This window comes from Narcine bancroftii, chromosome 3, assembly GCF_036971445.1.
Source record: "Narcine bancroftii isolate sNarBan1 chromosome 3, sNarBan1.hap1, whole genome shotgun sequence".
Taxonomy (NCBI): domain Eukaryota; kingdom Metazoa; phylum Chordata; class Chondrichthyes; order Torpediniformes; family Narcinidae; genus Narcine; species Narcine bancroftii.
Genome location: NC_091471.1, coordinates 131,478,655 through 131,498,629, shown reverse-complemented (window position 1 = coordinate 131,498,629; position 19,975 = coordinate 131,478,655). Strand labels below are relative to the sequence as shown.

The window sequence follows — 19,975 nt, the reverse complement described above, 5'->3', positions numbered from 1 at the left end:
CAAACTCTTTTGTTTGTGGCATGATAGAGGAATTAGGGGATATGGGGAGAAGGCAGGTAGGTGGAGTTAGGTCATAAATTAGATCAGCCATGATCGTATTGAATGGCGGAGCAGGCTCGATGGGCCATTTTTGGCCTACTCCTGTTCCTACTTCCTATGTTCCTATTTTCTTATACTTTGATGAAGGGTTCAAGCTTGAAATGTCAATTGTGTATCTTTACCTTTGCTAAATAAAGGACACTGACATGCTGAGCTTCTCCAGCATTGTGTGTTTTTCCCCTCACCTCCTCAACTTCCTACACTGGAGAATGTAACCCAGCCCATCCAACCTCTCCCCATAACTAAAGCTGCTCTCCTGTTCCAGCATCACCCTGGTGAATCTTTTCACCTCTCCCAACATTGATATGCTTCCAAAGCAGGGAGACCAGACTGTCCACAGTACTCCAAATCTCAGCCATGCCTTTAACAGCTGTATACTGAGGTCCCAATTTTAATATTTGGTATCCTACCCAATGAATGCATGCGTGCCATACACCTCCTCCAACACCATACCCATCTGAATAAGAAGCTACATACTTGTAACCCTCAGTCTCTCTGTTCTACAACACTCTACAGGGCTCTAACAGTGATTTAACTTCCAAACTAACCATCATGAGTGACCTTGTCAAAGAACTTGCCAAGTTCATACATCCAACGTTCACCTCCCTGCCCTCATCTATCCTCTTGGTCACCTCTCCATTAAAAAAAAACACTATCAGATTTGTGTGACACGTTTTCCGATGCAAAGCTATGCTATCTACCTCTAAATTGAATTGTCCTGGTAAAAGAAGCAAGATTGATGAAGTTAGTCAAAATAAAACCAGACTGAAAGGAGGCCAAGAACAAGTTGACAGAAAGAAAAATAATGCCCTACTCAAAGATCACACTTCAGATTATGTGCCAAGATCAACAACTGGTTTCAAGCCAATTCGTAATGATCGCAATGGCAGTGGCCAGGAAGTGCATAGTGGTTACCTGGAAATCAGACTTCTGCTTGAGCATTGCACACCGGAACACAAAAATGCAAAGTTGTGTTCCCCTGGAGAAATTACTTACAACTTCAAGAAGAAGTATAAAACTTTCGTGAAAATTTGGCAACCATACTTAAATCCATTGGAGCACAATTATAATGTGGACAGTTGTGCCTCGCTGTCCCTCAATTGGCCAGGGGAGCCAGGTGGGGTGGGGGTCCATCCTATCCCATCCAGGAAAAGTCAAGGGAAGAAAACAGCCTGAGCACTGCCCACTGTGACAAACCCAAAAACTCCTGATATAATGTCTTATACCTTTGTTGTGAATGTCCTGAGTGTTGTGTGTAATTGTGATTGGTTGAATATTAAGAGTTAATGTGGAGGCTATGGGGCGGGGGGTGGGGGGGGGAGAGAAGAAAAGGGGATGAAAAAAGCTTGAACTCTGCAGGAAATTTTGTATAAAATTGACAATTGTAAATTACTATTATATTGTTAACATTTTCAATGTTGATAACTATTTGAGTTTAAGTTTGGACAATCAAAAATAAAATATTTTTTTTTTTTTTTTAAATCGACAATCAGGCCATGTTCAAATTGGAAGTGAAGGGATATAGCAGACATGTTAAAGAATGAGGGGAAAAAATAAACTCTAAATCCATACAATGAATAATGACGGAGAATTTGAGTTCATGTTCCTGGCTTTACTGATGGCACAAAACCAAGTTGAAATGAAGGTAGTGCTCGGGATACAGACAAGATGAGCAAGTGGGAAACAACAGAGATGATGGAGAACCAGATAGTAAAAAGCAGAACTTCAGTGTAAAAAAAACATATACTGAGTATTCAAGGTGAAAAAGAAATCTTGATGTTTAAAGAATCATTTAAAGTAAAATGCAGCTTCAATAGTGAGAGAGGTGTCTTGTCTTTCATTGAGATTTTGAGTGGAAGCTTAAAAATATCTTTCTGCAGTTTCTCGGCAAGACTGCAACTGGAACAGTGTGTTTTAATTTGACCTCCTTCCCCAAGAAAGGAGCTACCACAATGTAAGGAGTGCAATGACCCACTGGTCTGGGTTCTGCAATGGTTTTACTCAAAATAAAGCAATCCTTTTTTGACAAGGTATGGAGGAAACAAAATTCCACGATTTGAGACAACCCAAATCAAAAGGGACACTCAAAAGGAAAGACAAAAATGATGGAAGCCTCCACCATGGGTCTGAGAAATGCAAGCTCAGTGAAGGGCACACAATGGAGAAAAGAAAGCATCACACCAATAAAAATAAGGTTGGCTCAATAAGGAAAATGTATCTAATCTATTGCACCCAGAAAGTTTGAATGAAATACTGGTTGAATATCATACCACTGTTGACCTCCAAGTGAAACCAGTAATCCACCCCCAACAGAAAGTGTCAACCAATCTGAAAAGAAATGAAAACAGAAGCTCCAAGATGTGCAACAAAGGTGCAACAGGCACAATCAGTGAGTTAAGTGAAACGAAAGTCTGCAAACACTGTGATTGCAGTAAAAAAACACACTAAAATCCTGGAAGAACTCAGCCATTCTTTTTAGCATCTATCAGAGACAAAGATACATTCCCGACGTTTCGGGCTACAAGGAATCAGCAGAATGAGCCAGAAGCAAGAAATCTCAGAATTGAAACAATGGGGGAGGAATCCAGACCAACAAAAGGGGTTAGTTGGATATGAGGAGTGACAGATTACGTTGTGTTTGTATTGTGTATAGATATGTTTTGGGGAGATAAATTGGGGAAGGTTTTTTTTAAAGTGTAGGTCACATACAAACACTTTAAAACAGATCTTATTTAAAACACTGGAGCTCTGCTCTCATGTTAGATATGTCAGGGCCAACAGCTTTGGAGAGTGCCCAAGAGACTTCACTAATGGATCATTATTTATAAAAAGGCAACAGATGAAAGAACTTGTCGGAGCCACATATTGTCTAGAAGTATCAAGAGACCACAACCACCAATACCATCAATATAGCAGTGGTCAGGTGAAGCACAACAAGCTACGTCACCTACACATGTACCAGCAATAGAGCCCAATGGTCGCAGCTAAATCCACAAGATGGCAAAGCAACATATTGCCATTAGTGTGATATCAATAAAAACTATAAAAATTATTGTGTAAATAAACTAGTGTACAAGCTCAGTTACTTAAGTTGCACTGGAAAGAAAGTAATAAAGAACATTAAATTTTTCTTCATCTTGAGGAGGAGGGATGTTATATAATGAGGATAACGTGAACATTTTGTAACCACGTAAGAATACACCCTTCTCATTGTAGTAACTGTAGTGCACCATTGTGGAGCATGTGTATGTGACCAGATTCCTGAGATGGTGGAAGGCATCAGTAAGTAAAGTCTCTTTTGTTATTTGAATCTTGCATCTCTAAGTTATTCAAGATGCTTCCCAAGTAGCACAGAGACATAACAATGCTATCTCAGCCAGTGACTGTTTTCAGTAGCACAGTAGTTTTGTTACAGGCAGCACAATGGTACATCAAATACAACTGCCATACAGCTCCAGTGACCCAGATTCAATGCTGACTTCCAGTACTGTTTGTGAAATTTGTACATTCTCCCTGTGACTGCTCCAGTTTCCCCAAGGTATTCCAATTTACTCCCAAAGACGTGGAAGCTGGTAAATTGCCAACTGTAACTTGCCCTTAATGAGTATAGAATTTGTTGGGAATTGATGGAAATATGGGAGACTAGGTTACAAGGAAATTTAGCAAGTGTGATTGCTCTGTGTGCTAATATAGTCCCAATTAGATCAAATGATATAACAAAATATGGGGAAAAAAATTAACCCAAGGATAAATGGAAAAAAATGTAAGAAAAAGTTTTTTTCCCCCCAGAGTGATATCACAATTACAGGCAAAAAAACACACACTTGATTCATATTATGAGAATGAGTAGAAAACAAACATTTTATTCCTTAACAACATGCAAGTGTAATCCAAAAATAAGCAAAATAAAATTATTAGTCTTAAACACAAGCTGTTACGAGCCCAAAGGACCCCAAAATCCAGCAGCAATAGACATTCACCAAGACAAGTAGTTACTTAAACAAAAGTTGTTTTTAATTATCTTGAAACATGAAAACAGGATCAAACTTTAATTTATCTCTATTAACTTAACTAACCCAAATTAACCCCCTTCTAATTCTAAGGGCACATGTATGATGTGTGTGCAAATTTAAAAGTTCTTTGGTTCACAATTCAATCCCACTTCTCATTCTTCCAAGTTCACTGGTTGCAGGCAATTCTTATACTGTGCACAGAATTTAACATGTATAAAGTTCACCAGGCTTTGGTGCTTGAAAGGTAAATGTTTACCACTCAGGAAGGTTCTTTGGAGGTTTGCAGAGAGAGATTTGTTGTTCCAGGATTTCCACAACTGAGGTACCACCTCAATGTTTTGCTGATGAAACTTGCCCCATCAGGGTTCTCCAGATGATAACCTCTTTCTTTCAGGTTATGATAGAGTTCCTTTCTGTTCCCCTAATTCCAAGAGAAACATCAGACAGATAGCACTTCCAGCCATCTGCCGCTCTGGAGTTTTCTATTTCAGTTCCAACAAGCTTTTTCAGTCTCTCTCTATCTTCCAACTGCTAGAAAGCCTATGTGACTCTCTCACTTGCAGCCCCCCACCCACCTTCTCCAACAAACAATAGGAGTTAGTCTTTTGCTCCTAGCCATTGTCTTAGGTAAACAAAACTTCTCATTTTGAGTGAGCACTTTGCAGAAAGGTCAGAAACCTTGTAAAAAATGTTCAACACAGACAACCTGACTCCAGTCGATTCATTTGATGACATCATTTGAATTAGCACCTACTTGTGGAATGTTCATTGCATTCTCCATAGTTTCTGTAAAGTTCACTGAATATGAATTCTTCAATATTTCAAATAAGATCTGTTTTAAAATGTATGTATGTAACCTACTCTAATTTTACCAATTATCTCCCAAAAATATATTCCATTACAAAGCAAATAAGCTTTGAGAGCAGGACATAACTACACATTGTTCTGCCCTCCTCCCCTATTAAAGTGGAGTGGAGATGATAACCAAAAAAAAGTTGGCTACGTTGAAATGTAGATACAAATAATGGAAACATTTCAGTTCCACGCTTTCACTGACTGGAGCTCCAATTGTGCTGCACCTAGCGAGCAATCCCTACCTTAACACAAGTAGAACTTTGCAAGAAACTTCTGTGCGCGAGCTCGATATCCCGCCTTATCCGACGGTCCACCAATAGGCAGGGACGAGTGGGGAAATAATGCGCATGCAGATTCGTTGACTGGACAGCTGCTCCGCAACTTTTGTGCCTGTCAATCAGAGAGAGCGCGTGCCCGGACAGCGGGGCCGAGCGGCGGCTGCACAGCACGGGAGCGCCACGACCCCACCGCGCTGCAAACCAGACATTCATGTGCCTCTGGAAGAAAGAGTTCGTGTCAGGCCCGGGAATAAGCCTGGGTGTGGATTTAATCGGATGACCGAGGAAGATGCATGGTTGACCTCCTCCTCCTTCACCCTCTCAAGTTGCACATTAAAACATTGACCCCCTCTCCGCTCTCCAAGAACACCCCTCCCCCCACCCGCATCGTCACCAAATCATAACAGCTTGCAGAGGCCGGGCGAAAGGTGGGGAGCGCCGGCCGCTGCTTCCTACCTTCCTTCCTTCTCCCTCGGTGATGGCCTGCGATTGATCACCTGGCGGCTCTGGGTCGGTTCATGACAAAACGCCCGGGGGCGCGCCCGAGCGAAGGCAACACAGAAGAAGGAGCGTCCAGGGCAAGCGCGCTCCCTCTGCAGCCCCAGACAGGGGTTAATGTGCGCGATCCGAACAATGCTCACTCGAGAGCTCCACTTTGACACACCGACCCTCAGGACACCAGAAAGGTGCACTCATTCTCACCCAATGAGGCGCAGCTCACACACAGAATGTTCTCAGACCACAAATGCGAATAATGCATGTATGGCCATGAACCTATAAATCAGGCTCAGGGAATAGGACATGAAAATAGAGCAGAGTCAATCAAATGTGTGGGGATCATACAAAAAAAAGCGAATGCAGATGAGACTAATAGTAGATACTTGATGGTATATTGGATCAAACGCACTTTTGTTGATATTGCTACATAAAAGCGCTGCTTACTGTAATTTGAACATCAACAAGGCGCAAGGCAGTTTACTGACGGCGACATGAATGGGTTTTTAAATGCTTCATAAATCTCTGCAGTCCAAACTCCCAAGACCCTATCCTAGAGCTGCAATCCTTAGCAGGTCATGAGGAACATTTTGAAGACGTGATTTAAACCCATTCCATCCTGTTGCAGCCTATCCAGGTCAGCCGAACTGTCATTATTGAGTTTGAAGAAGGGTAGAATGTTCATTATCATTCCATTGTACAAGTCCAACCCAATGAAATAGTGTTCTCTAGTCCTCTGTGCAAAAACATGCAAACACACATCCAGATATAACACACATATATAAATATATATTCCTATAGATTCAATTTATTTATTTATATGTGTGTGTGTGTTTTATATATATATGTGTGTGTGTGTGTTTTATATATATATGTGTGTGTGTGTGTTTTATATATATATGTGTGTGTGTGTGTGTTTTATATATATATATATATATAGATAGATAGATAGATAGATAGATAGATATAGATATATATATCTAATAAATAGAATCTCAGGATTTCTATGAGCAGTTCATTTCACTTGCTCGGCAGTTTCACTGTCCATGGGAAGAAGCTGTTTCTCAGCCTGGTGGTTCTGATACTCCTCTATCTCTTTCCTGACAGAGGAGCTGAAAGATGCTGTGAGTGGGATGGTAGGAGGTACCATTTGCAAAACTCTTCAATCAACAATCCTGGTAGATCAGGTCGATAGTGTGGTGGGAGAGGGGGGGGGGGAGGGGAAGGAAAACCCCAGTGATCCTCTCTAACACTGTTATGGTCCTGTGGATTGACCTCCAATCTAATCGTCTGCAGCAACTGTACCACACTGTAATACAGCAGGCCAGGAGCTCTTTTAGAAAGTTGAGAGAATGGAAGCTGGTAGCCTTGTCCACCTCGTTCTGCTCATGAAGTGTAGTCTTTGTTGTGCCTCCCAGTGAAGTGAAAAGATGCTGTCTGACCAGGACAAGTCACTTTTTAAGTGGACTCCAAGGAACGTGGTCAGTCTACTCTCTCCACTGCCAGCCAATTAATGTGTAGTATAGGATGGCTGCCCTTGGTTACATGCCAACTCAAAAATAACAAGGCCTTAGGTAGAGATCCCCATTGAAATTCTGAAACCTGGGAATGAAGAGCTTCTGCCTCAAATCCATGGCCTCATCGTCCACTCTTGGAAAAAAGGAGGATATTCAGAAGACATCAGAGATGCATAATTGTGACCATTTTCAAGCAAGGAGATGCTCAACTCTGATAGCAACAAGCAGGTCTCCTTAATGTCAGCCTTCCCAATCGCTGAAGAATGGCTCAGTGAGAGCAAGGATATTGCATTTAACATCCACAAGAACAACATCCTCCATGAACCTATCCCCACCACATCACACTGTCCATGAAGAATAAAGATTCACAGTGAGATATGCAAAATATGGTCCATTTCTACAAACCATACTGACTCAACAGCATGGATTCACTAGGATATCAAGTTACTGGGAGAGACAAAATTTTTAAATGAGTTGTTCCATTTTAGTGAAGATAAGGGTGGATTTAATAAAAACATATAAAATTGTGAAGGGTTTAATTTGTGGTAATTTAAAGGAGAGGGGTCAGACAAAATTGCTTTTTGCAAAGAGCTATGGTATATGGGACCAAAATGTTTATTTTGAGACAAGATGCATTACAGAGCAGTGTAGATTATATGAGATGAGAATTTATTGTCATACACTTACTATAAGTAAAATGTGCAAATGCACTGACATTCTTCTTGTTTGCTGCAGCTATGCAAGTACATAAAATGCACAAATAATTTTGGACTGTTCTAACAATAAGCCATATCACCTAGTGGGCACCTCCTTTACAAATAACAACAATACTTCCATTGCTCCTGTAGCATAATATACACAAAAAAAAGCACAAAAACATTCTGCCTACTTTCTCTTTCATTTTTAAGTTCTGTAATTTTCCTTTGATTAGCTTGGTGCAAGTCCAGTCCTCTCCAACATTTGATGGTTTTTTTGTATTAACAGGTTTTATTAAGCTTTGAATAATATGTCTTCTTCTTCTCTTCTTCTTTGGCTTGGCTTCGCGGACGAAGATTTATGGAGTGGTGTGTCCACGTCTGCTGCAGGCTCGTTGGTGACTCACAAGTCCGATGTGGGACAGGCAGGCACGGTTGCAGCGGTTGCAAGGGAAAATTGGGGGGTTGGGGTTGGGTGTTGGGTTTTTCCTCCTTTGTCTTTTGTCAGTGAGCTGGGCTCTGCGGTTTTCTTCAAAGGAGGTTGCTGCCTGCCGAACTGTGAGGCGCCAAGATGCACGGTTGGAGGCAATATCAGCCCACTGGCGGTGGTCAAGTGTCAGGCACCAAGAGATTTCTTTAAGCAGTCCTTGTACCTCTTCTTTGGTGCACCTCTGTCTCGGTGGCCAGTGGAGAGCTTGCCATAGAACACGATCTTGGGAAGGCAATGGGCCTCCATTCTGGAGACGTGACACACCCAGCGCAGTTGGGTCTTCAGCAGCATGGATTCGATGCTTGCGGACTCTGCCAGGTCGAGTACTTTGATGTTGGTGATGAAGTCATTCCAATGAATGTTGAGGATGGAGCGGAGACAGCACTGATGGAAGCTTTCTAGGAGCCAAAGGTGATGCCGGTAGAGGACCCATGATTCGGAGCCGAACAGGAGCGTGGGTATGACAACAGTTCTGTACACGCTGATCTTTGTGTGTTTCTTCAGGTGGTTGTTTTTCCAGGCTCTTTTGTGTAGTCTTCCAAAGGCGCTATTTGCCTTGGCGAGTCTGTTGTCTATCACTTTGTCGATCCTTGCATCAGATGAAATGGTGCAGCCGAGGTAGTTAAACTGGTTGACTGTTTTGAGTTCTGTGTGCCCGATGGAGATGTGGGGGGGGGGGGGGGGGGGGGGGGGCTGGTGGTCATGGTGGGGAGCTGGCTGATGGAGGACCTCAGTTTTCTTCAGGCTGACTTCCAGGCCAAACATTTTGGCAGTTTCCGCAAAACAGGACGTTATGCGCTGGATGGGCAACTAAAGCGGCATCGTCTGCAAAGAGTAGTTCACGGACAAGTTGCTCTTATTTATCTTATGTATCTCTTATTTAATCACCATGGTGTGTACATTCTTCTGTGTAGTGTTTTTAGCATTTTTCTCACCTTTATGTTCTTATTTACATACCTTTAAAACTCTCAATGGGTTTATTTGCTTTTGTTTTCCAACCCTGTGGTTTGTCCGTTTTTCTTCATTGAAAGCAAGTCCACCTCATGCAGGTACAGTATTTCAATGCTTTTTCAAGTTTATCACACATTTGATTAACCATAACCCCTCCGAGATTTAAAAAAATGTATCCATAGAAATATTCAGCACACAAACAGCCTCTTTGGCCCATTTAGTCTGTACCGAACTATTATTCTACATCAATTTATGACATTAGAAAACCCAGCAATTTAAAAGAATCCTCAAAGACTGCAAATTAGGAAGTAAGAAGCACAATTTTTAACACTTTTAAAAATATTTTACATTACATGAAATAACATGAGATGAAGGAGTTACAACTGTACAATATAATAATGAACTCTTTGGCCCAACATATCCATGATGACCTCTTTGGCCATCTGCACTAATTCCAAATGCCTGCACTAGGTTTTGTCCTTGGCTTTCCTTTTTAAGTTCCTGTCTAAGTGTGAAAGTGAGAGAACTCCTGTTCTTCCTGACCCCAAAATAAAATAAATAATCAATCTTTATTTGCCTCAGTGGCTCCAAACCTACAGCTGCAAAGTGCAAAGTGCAAAGTCAGCTTGTTGAAATCTTTGGTTAAAATTATGGTTAAAACCCATAATTACATTAGTGCCAAATTTACATCTGAATAGAAAAGTTTTATGTCTTTCCAGCAGATGGTTCATCTTCCTTGGACACTGGAGCAGATGGATCAGCAAATCAATCAACCATTTTAACTGACAACCCATTCAGTTTTAGTCCATACAATGTATTCTAGAAAAGGAGAGCTGAGTTCAGCAAATATTTTCAGCCTGATATTTAACCACATAATAACAATTACAGCACAGAAACTAATTGTTCTCTCAAAACACTATTCAATGATGCCATGTACCTTACCCCGGATTACTAGTATAGTGTGCAGTTTGGCCTTTCTAGTCCATGCCGAACACCTTCTCCCACCTAGTCCCATTGACCCGCATCCAGTCCATAACCATCCACTCCCCTCTTGTCCATATACCTGTCCAACTTTACCTTAAATATTAAAATCTACCACTTCGGCTGGAAGCTCATTCCACATTCCCACCACATTCTGAGTGAAGAAATTCCCCCTCATATTTCCCTTAAACTTTTCCCCCTACAATCTCACTGAACTGCTATAAAAGAATATTTGCATGTTCTTTTGTAGCAGCTCGTTCTGGGAAGAAATATCACGAGTAAAATCAAAAGGTTTTAATTTTCCTTTAGTCTTTCATAAAAAAATCATGTGTTATTAAGCTGCACGCTATACTAGTAATCCAGGGTAAGGTACATGGCATCATTGGATAGTGTTTTGACAGAACAATTAGTTTCTATGTATATGCAATAAATATTCATTCTTTACATAATGTACACACATTTTCACACAATAGTTTATTTGCATTAAAAGCATAAACACTGGAAGAGAATCAACATGGGAAATCGTAACTGATGTCTTATCCATAGACTGTGACTATTTTTTATCATCACCTGCTATTTTTCAAGTTTCTATAATTTTTTTTATCTGTAGCTTCTTAGTGATTAATTATTAGATATTCTGTAGATCAGAATAAAAGTCTTCTCAATTTGTTTTCACAAAAACAATATCCAACTCGTAGAATATAAACAAATAGAATGCTGTCTTGTTGCCATCTATGGATAAATCAAACTGTGAAACCTTTGCAAATTGCAATGAATTACTGTGTCAAAATTCTCTCTCTCTATACAATGATTATCTTTTGTGATCAATTTATACTATTTGGTTTCCTTAGTACAGTAAAATCCCTGTTACCTGGAATTCAAGCAACCAGCAATCTCAACCAGAAAATTCAAGCAAACCATCAGAAACAATTGTGGAAAATAAATGGTGGTTAAAAAAAAACCGCAAGTTTAAAATTTGCGCCCCTTCCTATTAACTCTCCATATACACAACACAGTCTCAAGCAACTGGAAAACTTGCTTATCTGGCATCTATTAATCCCCGTAGGTGCCGGATACCACGGATTTTACTGTACATTGGTTGTGTCTATGGAATTGCCCAGGATTGGTCTGCATGATTATTTTGTTCTTGCATTTATATTATGTCAGTGAAGGGGTTACAATTTTCTTTGGCTTCTTGTCAAGCAAATGCAAAAGTTCCCTATATTCAATGTGTATTAAAGTCTTCTGGTGACCAGGCCACCAATTCCACTCCACCCCCCCACACTTCGTAATTACAAGAAATTTTTGCAATATCGCTGCTGCATTTGCTCGCAGAACTATCATTATATTTAACGAATAATTTATTGATCGTAATGCTGAAACATAGAGACATAGAGTGTCGTCTTTGGTCGGACAGGAAAAGAGGTTGAAAGTCACTGCCACCCCCCCCCACCTCACTTGTTAATGAATGTCAGACCCACCCACTGCCAATACCACTTTACAATTGGTCACCTGGAGTCACATGAACTAGTACCTGGGTTAGGTGCCAGGTATAAAACTGACCTGACCATGTGGTCTAGCTGCTCTCTTTCTTCTTCGTCCTCTACCTGAGCTGCTTTAGACAGGGGATCATGAACAGTGCTGGAGAACCAACCAATTCTGAAGTATATTGCATCTGCCATGCCTTGGCTCACTCACTTAATTTGTCCAAGTCATCGTACAGCTAACCCTGCCACCCAGCTTCATGTCATCTGCAAAGTTGGAGATGCTGCTTTCTAGTCCCTCATCTAAGTCATTGATATATATTGTAAATAACTGTGGTCCCAGCACTGAGCCTTGCGGTACTCCACTAGTCACTGCCTGCCATTCTGAAAAGAACCTACACTTTGCTTCCTATCTGTCAACCAATTTTCTATCCACTTCAAAACGATACCTCCTATTCCGTGTGCTTTAAATTTATACACTAATCTCCTATGCGGGACCTTATCAAAAGCCTTCTGAAAGTCTAGATATACCACATCCACTAGTTCTCTCTTATCCACTCTACTAGTTACATCCTCAAAAAATTCTATTAGATTCGTCAGACATGATTTTCCCTTCATAAAACCATGCTGACTCTGTCCAATGATATCACTACTTTCCAAATGTGGTGCAATTGCCTCTTTAATAACTGACTCTAGCATTTTCCCCACTGTTGATGTCAGACTAACTGGTCTATAGTTTCCCGATTTCTCTATCCCTCCCTTCTTAAAAAGTGAGGTTACGTTTGCCACCCCAATCCTCAGGAAATAATCCAGAATCTAAAGAGTTTTGAAAGCATCCACTATTTCTTGGGCTACTTCCTTAAGCACTCTCAGATGCAACCTATCTGGCCCAGGGGATTTATCTGCCTTTAATTCCCTTCAATTTATCTAACACAACCTCTCAATTTACAGTTATTTCCTTCAGTCCTTCCCTCACATTAGATCCTCAGTCCCCTACTATTTCCTGAAGATTATTTATGTTTTCCTTAGTGGAGTCAGAACTAAAGTAGTTATTCAATTGGTTTACCATGTCCTTGTTCCCCATGATCCATTCACTCTGTTTCTGTCTGTAATGGACCCACATTTGTTTTAACTAACCTCTTTCTCTTTACATATCTATAAAACCTCTACAGTCATTTCTTATGTTCCCTGCCAGCTTTCTCTCATAATACCTTTTACCTCTCCTAATTAATCATTTTGTCTTCCTCTGTTGAACTCTGAATTTCTCCCAATCATCAGGAATACTGTTTTTTTTCTGGCTAATATACATGCTGCTTCTTTGTATTTGATACTCTCCTTGATTTCCCTTGTTAGCCACAGATGCACAATCTTCCTTGATTTATTCTTTCTCCAAAGTGGGATGTACAATTGTTGCATTTCATCCAAGCTATCTTTAAATGATTGCCATTGCATTTCCACTGTTGGTCCTTTAAATATTTTTTGCCAATCTATCTTAGCCAATTCACATCTCAAATCATCAAAGTTACCCTTCTTTAAGTTCAGAACCTTTGTATTTGAATCAACTCTGTCACTGTCCATCTTTTTTTTTCAAACTTTATTTATAAAAACATAACATACAGTATAGAAATAATAAAAAAAAAAGATTTTACATTAACATCCATCCCACTCTCCCATCCATACAGCCAACTCCCTTAAGGGGAGCAAAAAAAAATAGATTATATACATAAAAAGAAAATATTATAAATGTTAATAACATTTCAAAGTATATCTAAATGCATATATTTCAAATATGGAGACCACTTACTAACAAAAGAAGAATTATCATATAAATTATAGGTAATTTTTTCCATAACAATACATGCTTTCAATTCATTATGCCAATGTGATATTAATCTCAGTATCATCTTTCCAAGTACTAGCAACACATTTACGCGCTACTGATAACACCAAACGTACAAAAGCAATTTGAATTTTATCCAATCTCATTCCCCTTAACAAATACAAATTTCCCAACAAAAAAATCGTTGGATCTAATGGTAATATAAAATTATATAATTTCTCCAAAACTAATTCCTTGCCAAAATGATTGAACTTCAACACAAGTCCAAACAGCATGTAGAAAAGTTCCAATACATGAGCCACATCTAAAACAAGAATCTGAGTTACTAAACCCATATTTTTTAAAACATTTCCAGGGTCAAATATAATTGATGTAAAAAATTACAATTAACCATTCCATATCTTACATTAGTCAATTTAATTAAATTGTCCTGACACATATTCGCCCAATCATCTTCGGGAAAAATAAATACTAAATCACTCTCCCATTTAAGTTTAGATTTCTCCCAATCTGTCTTACCCATATTATCTTGTAACAAATTATACATAACTGAAATATAATCCTTATATTTCAGTATATAGGAAATCAAAGATTCAAATCTCAACAAAGTAGGTAAAATAATCTCTCTACCATAATTATCTTTTTATCAAAGCTGTGTTGATAATACACAAACAAAGAATTTACAGGTATATCAAATATTTCTCTCAATTAATTAAAAGAAAGAAATTTCCCCTCTACAAAAAAATCTTATATTGTCTTTATACCTTTAGAATCCCAAATCTTAAAATAATTATTAAACATTGAAAAGGAAATAAGCTGATTATTTATTATACAATGGAGTTAAAATTGATAATTTATCTTTTGACCCTAACACCCTATTTTTTTTAACCAAATCTTTAACAAATGCTTCAATATCAGCATATCATATTGCTGTAAAAAAATAAAATTCCAACGAAATATAAATTCAGGTATTTCAACCCTAGAAATACACGCCATCTCCACTTTAGCCCAGCAGGGAGGCTGATCTAAATCCATCAATCTACTAATAAACTTCAACTGGGCCGCTGTGCCAATTGTCTTGGGTAAACTTATACCTCTCATTTTGTTCATTTTAGATTGGTCACAGTGATTGAGCTACCGAAAGAAAATAGACACACACACACCGAGAGCAGTTCAGTTTATACAAGTCTTTAATACTAAATAGCAAGCTGAATTCACACTACAATATGCAAGCCCTTCCCAATTATAATTATCAATGCCTGGACTGGTCACAACTGCCAAAGCGAGGTGACGACTGCACACTTGTAGTAGGTTGTCTGGGCGCCGGTAGCAGCTTCTCCACCTCCCCGGACCAGGACATTGGTTGGAATCTTGAAGTTCTTCTTCTTGCTGAGAGATGTTGCCATCTCTTGGAGAGTCTCAAACTTCAGCAGTGGGACCATGGCTTATATTACCCAAAAGTTGTTTACTTCAGATCTTATCTCTTTTAACAAATGATTTCATTATCTTCAAGGTCTCCTGACAGTCTGCGACCAACAAAAGACAACTGCATCCCTGGGCCCCATGGTGGAATTTAGGTGTCTACTAATTCATATCCAACAAGCAGGTTCTCAGCCTTGCAGAAGCAAAGGCTGCAAAAGTAAGAAACACAGTTTAAATCTTCCATTACAGGGCAGTTTCATAATAATTTTGAAAATGTGGTAATTGTAGTCCGCCCAATGTATACTTCCATGTAAGTCTATGCAATACCACTCGAGCTAATTTACCTTTCCATAAAAACTCTTGCACTGCTTTATTCAAATCTTGAAAAAAGCCCTTAGAAAGTAAACAAGGTAATGACTGAAATAAATATTGAATTCGAGGAAAAATATTCATTTTAATACAATTAACCCGACCAATCAAAGTTAATGGAAGATCTTTCCACTTAATCAAATCTGCTTTAATCCATCTTAATATAGGTACATGATTTAATTGATATAATGATTGATAATTCATATCCATAAACACATCTAAATATTTAATTTTACTTGTCCACCTTAATTTTGTAATAGTTTTAAATTCAGAATAATCTCCCACTCCAAATGGTAAAATTTCACTTTTATCCCAATTAACTTGATATCCCGATAATTCTCCAAATTTCAGCAAACACTCTTGCAATTGTTTCAACGTCCATTCCGGTTCCATCAAATATACCAACACATCATCTGCAAATAAGTTAATTTTATATTCTTCATTCTTAACCCTCATCCCTCTACTTCTTCATTTTGTCTAATAGCCTGAGCTAACGCTTCAATAACCAATGCAAATAAGGCTGGTGACAACAGGCAGCCCTGTCGAGTTGAACAAGTCAATTTTAATGGTAAAGAAATCTGTCCATTTGTCACCACCTAGCAATCGGGTTCGTATATAAAGCCTTAACTCAACCAATAAAAGGAGGGCTGAATATAAATTTCTCTAACACTTTAAATAAAAAATCCCACTCAACCCTATCAAAAGCTTTTTCTGCATATAATGCAATCGCCATATGATGGTTAGGTTGCTTTTGATATGCGTTGACTAAAGTAATTAATCGAAATATATTGTCTGATGCATTTCTATTCTTAATAAAACCTGTTTGATCAATATGTCACTGTCCATCTGAATGAAGAATTCCACCATATTGTGGTCACTCTTGCCCAAGGGTTCCTCACAACAAGATTGTTAATTAACCCCTCCCCATTACTCAATACCCAGCCTACAATGACCTGTTCCCTCATTGGTTCCTCGACATGCTGATTTAGAAAACAATCTTGCATATATTCTAAGAACTCCTCTTCCTCCTTACCAATTTGGTTCACCCGATCTACATGTAGATTAAAGTCAACCATTATAACTGCTGTACCTTTGTTGCCCACATTACCAATTTCCTGTTCAATGTCATCCCTAACCTCAATGCTTCTGTTGCGTAGCCTGTACACAACTCCCACTAGTGTCTTCTGCTCCCTAGTGTTTCGCAGCTCTAACCATATTGATTCCACATCCTCCAAGCTAATGTCCTTCCTTTCTATTGCATTCACTTCCTCTCTAACTAACAATGCTACCCCACCTCCTTTTCCTTTCCATCTATCCCTCTGAACTATTGAATATCCCTGAATGTTGAGCTCCCAGTCACGGTCCCCTTAAAGCCATGTCTCTCTGATCCCGACTATTTTATAGTCATTAATTCCTATCCCCACATTCAATTCATCCGCCTTATTACAAATACTCCTTGCATTGTGGGGCAAGGCCTTCAGGCTTGCTTTTGTCACAGTCTTATCCCTTTTACCATTATGTTGAAAAGTGGCTCTTTTTGATTTTTGACCTGGTTTTACCTGCCTGCCACTTTTGCTTTTCACCTTGCTACCTTATGCTTCTACCTTCATATTACACCATTCTGCCTCTGTGCACTTGTTCCCACCACCCCCACCGCCCCCCCCCCCCCCGCCACATTAGTTTAAATCTTCCCCAACAGCGCTAGCAAACAAACTCCCAAGGACATTGGTCCCGGCTCTGCCCAGGTGTAGACCGTCCTGATTGTACCAGTCGCATCTGGCCCACAACCAATTCCAATGTCCCAAGAATCTGAAACCTTCCCTCCTACATCACTGTTCAAGCCACATATTCATTCTAACTATCCTGTTATTTCTACTCTGGCTAGCTTGTGGCACTGGTAATAATCCACAGATTATTACCCTTGAGGTCCTACTCCTTATCTCCTAGCTCTCTAAATTAATCTTGTAGGTCCTCATCCCATTTTCTTCCTATATCATTGATACCAGTATGGACCATGACAGCTGGCTGTTCACCCTCCCCTTTCAGAATGTCCTGCAGCCACTCCAAGACATCACACCATCCGGGAGTCCCGTTTGTGGCCACAGAAACTCCTGTCTATTCCCCTTACAAAGGAGCATGGCCCTCCCAATCTTTTTCCTGCCCTCTTGCACAGCAGAGCCACTCATAGTGCAATGATCTCGGCTACTGGTTGGTCATCTCTCCCAACAATATCCAAAGTGGCATATCTGTAGTGGAGAGTGATGACCACAGGAGATTCCTGCACTACCTTCCTGTTACTTCTCTTACTGTTGGTTACCCAGTCCCTATCCTTATCTACCCTCTGAAACTGTGGTGTGACCACTAAATGTGCTATCCACCATTTCAACATCCCTGATGCACCAAAGTGAGGCCACGCACAACTCCAGTGTTCAAGAAAGTTCTGTTTCACTGTCTAATCATTCACTTATCCTTTCTCCAAGTTCACTGGTATCAGGAAATTCTCATACTGTGAGCAGAATTTAACATTATAATCTTCACCAGTCTCTGGTGCTTTAACTTAAATTGTTATCGCAAAGGAAGGTTCTTGTTGGTTTCAGAGAGATATTTTTGTTGTTCGTTGGACACACACACAAATTGATCTCCTTCAATCAGTCACTTTAGTGTCTTGCCAAAGAAACTCGTCACCTCTTGGGTTTTCCAAAAAGATAACTTCTTCTTTCAGGTTACTACAGAATTCTTCTTTTTCCCCTTTTCCAGGAGATACACAATAACCAGGCACTTCCTCTTGTAATTGACTACAAGAGTTGAGATAAGGCTGAACTGGGAACTCAAAACCCATCTTCTAATGGGGACTTATTGCAGGAGTGCAAAGCTTGCAGCTTCTAACACCAACTCTTGCTGTAACCCCAACTGTCTGTCTCTCTTTCCCTCCAAAGAAGCACATCCGTTTCCCCCCCCCCCCCCCCCCTCTGTTTGCAAAACCACATGACTCCCCTTAGAATAACAACCTTCAACCAGCATGTTAAAGTTCCGGCCCAGTCTTAACAGCACAAGATTTTCAATTCTTGAGGCAGGGCCCTGTGTAAATGTGATGATCCATTAACACCTACTTGTAAAACTGGCACAAATGCTCTTCCATTGTCTCTGGAAAGGCACTGTAGACTTGTAGGCTCCACCTTAGGCATAGCTCTTGCATTTTAAATGAGATGTATTTTGTGAAATGTTAATGTCTGTTTGTGAAGTGTACCTAAACTCCCACAATCTATAACCTTTAAAAGACATTTTGTCATAATTTTATTAACCCAATCCATAACACTAGGATATTGGCAGCGGCATATCCCAGATCAGACCTTGATCCTGTGTCTCCTGAACAAGGTTTCACGGGAGAAAGTTGTGTTTCACTGAGATCCTGACCAGTAGTTCGTCGTTGATGTGGCAACGCAGGCAGTTAGCATCCAAAATGGGGTGACTTTAGAGTTGCAGGTTTCTGCTGCCTCCAGAGAGGCCGAGTGGTGCCTGTGGCACATGCCACAGGGTTGCCAGGTCCATCTGGGGTTTTGGTCTAAACTCCCCCAAGGCTTCAATCCGATACACCTTTCAAAAGACAGCTGTTGTGCTACTGGGCACTCATGGCCACTGAGCACCAGATGACCACTGAGCACCAGATGACCACTGAGCCTGTCATAATGCAGCAGCCCCTTCCAATCATGGAGTGAGTCAAGTGCACCCATGTGACATACATGGAAGACCATGCCCAAATTATGTCCCTACCTGACGGTGACGACCTCAAAGTGCAAGATCCCGACCACTGATACAGTAAATGCTGTTGCGTATTTCTGCAAAACTATAATTATATTTAAACAATGATTTATTAATTGTAATGCACATTAGCACACTCTGAGAAAGTGACAAGGTACCACTGGAGGGCATTTCTTTCCCTTTGGTTCCACATGTTATAATCATGCGAGACAACATATTTACTTTAGCTATTGACTTCAATTCTGGAATTCCTTCTTTTGAGCGCCTTGCATCTCTAGCCTTGTACCTTTTACAGCAATCTTTAAAATCTACTTCTTTAACCAAGATTCTCAGCATCTACCCATCCAGCCTCATCTCCTAAATGGTTGGAAATCAAAGAACTCTTTTCATACTCAGTTGATGGTCGCCATTACTGTGTACATCTTTGCTTCCTGAACTGGTTTTTGAGCCACCTGTCCATGAAAATGCACAAAATGGGATGTCCTCAGCAGGTAAGTGGCATAGAATTTGAATTTTGTCATTGCAGTAATCCTGGTACTCTCCTGCACATTGACAAAATAAGAAGGTAAAAGGCTGCAAACTGGTGAAGAGCCTGATCCTCTAAATGAGGAAAGGGACATGGGGCAAGAAAACACAAGAACCAGGAAAGGGAAAGAATGAAAAAAAAAGTCACAATATTGTCTGGCCCTTGCTGAAGGGCAAACATAAAATGATATTGCCTTTGTTC

At 40.0% G+C, this 19,975-nt stretch overlaps 1 protein-coding gene across 1 annotated transcript in view; it reads right to left on the bottom strand.

The window, feature by feature from the left end:
• The window catches only part of ldb2a (LIM domain binding 2a), a 576,008-nt gene extending 570,147 nt beyond the window's left edge, over positions 1-5,861 (bottom strand). The window contains exon 1 of the mRNA XM_069925127.1: positions 5,702-5,861. The gene's annotated coding sequence lies outside the window, so the exon portion shown is untranslated. The remainder of the gene's footprint in view (positions 1-5,701) is intronic.
• Between the last annotated feature and the right edge of the window lie 14,114 nt (positions 5,862-19,975).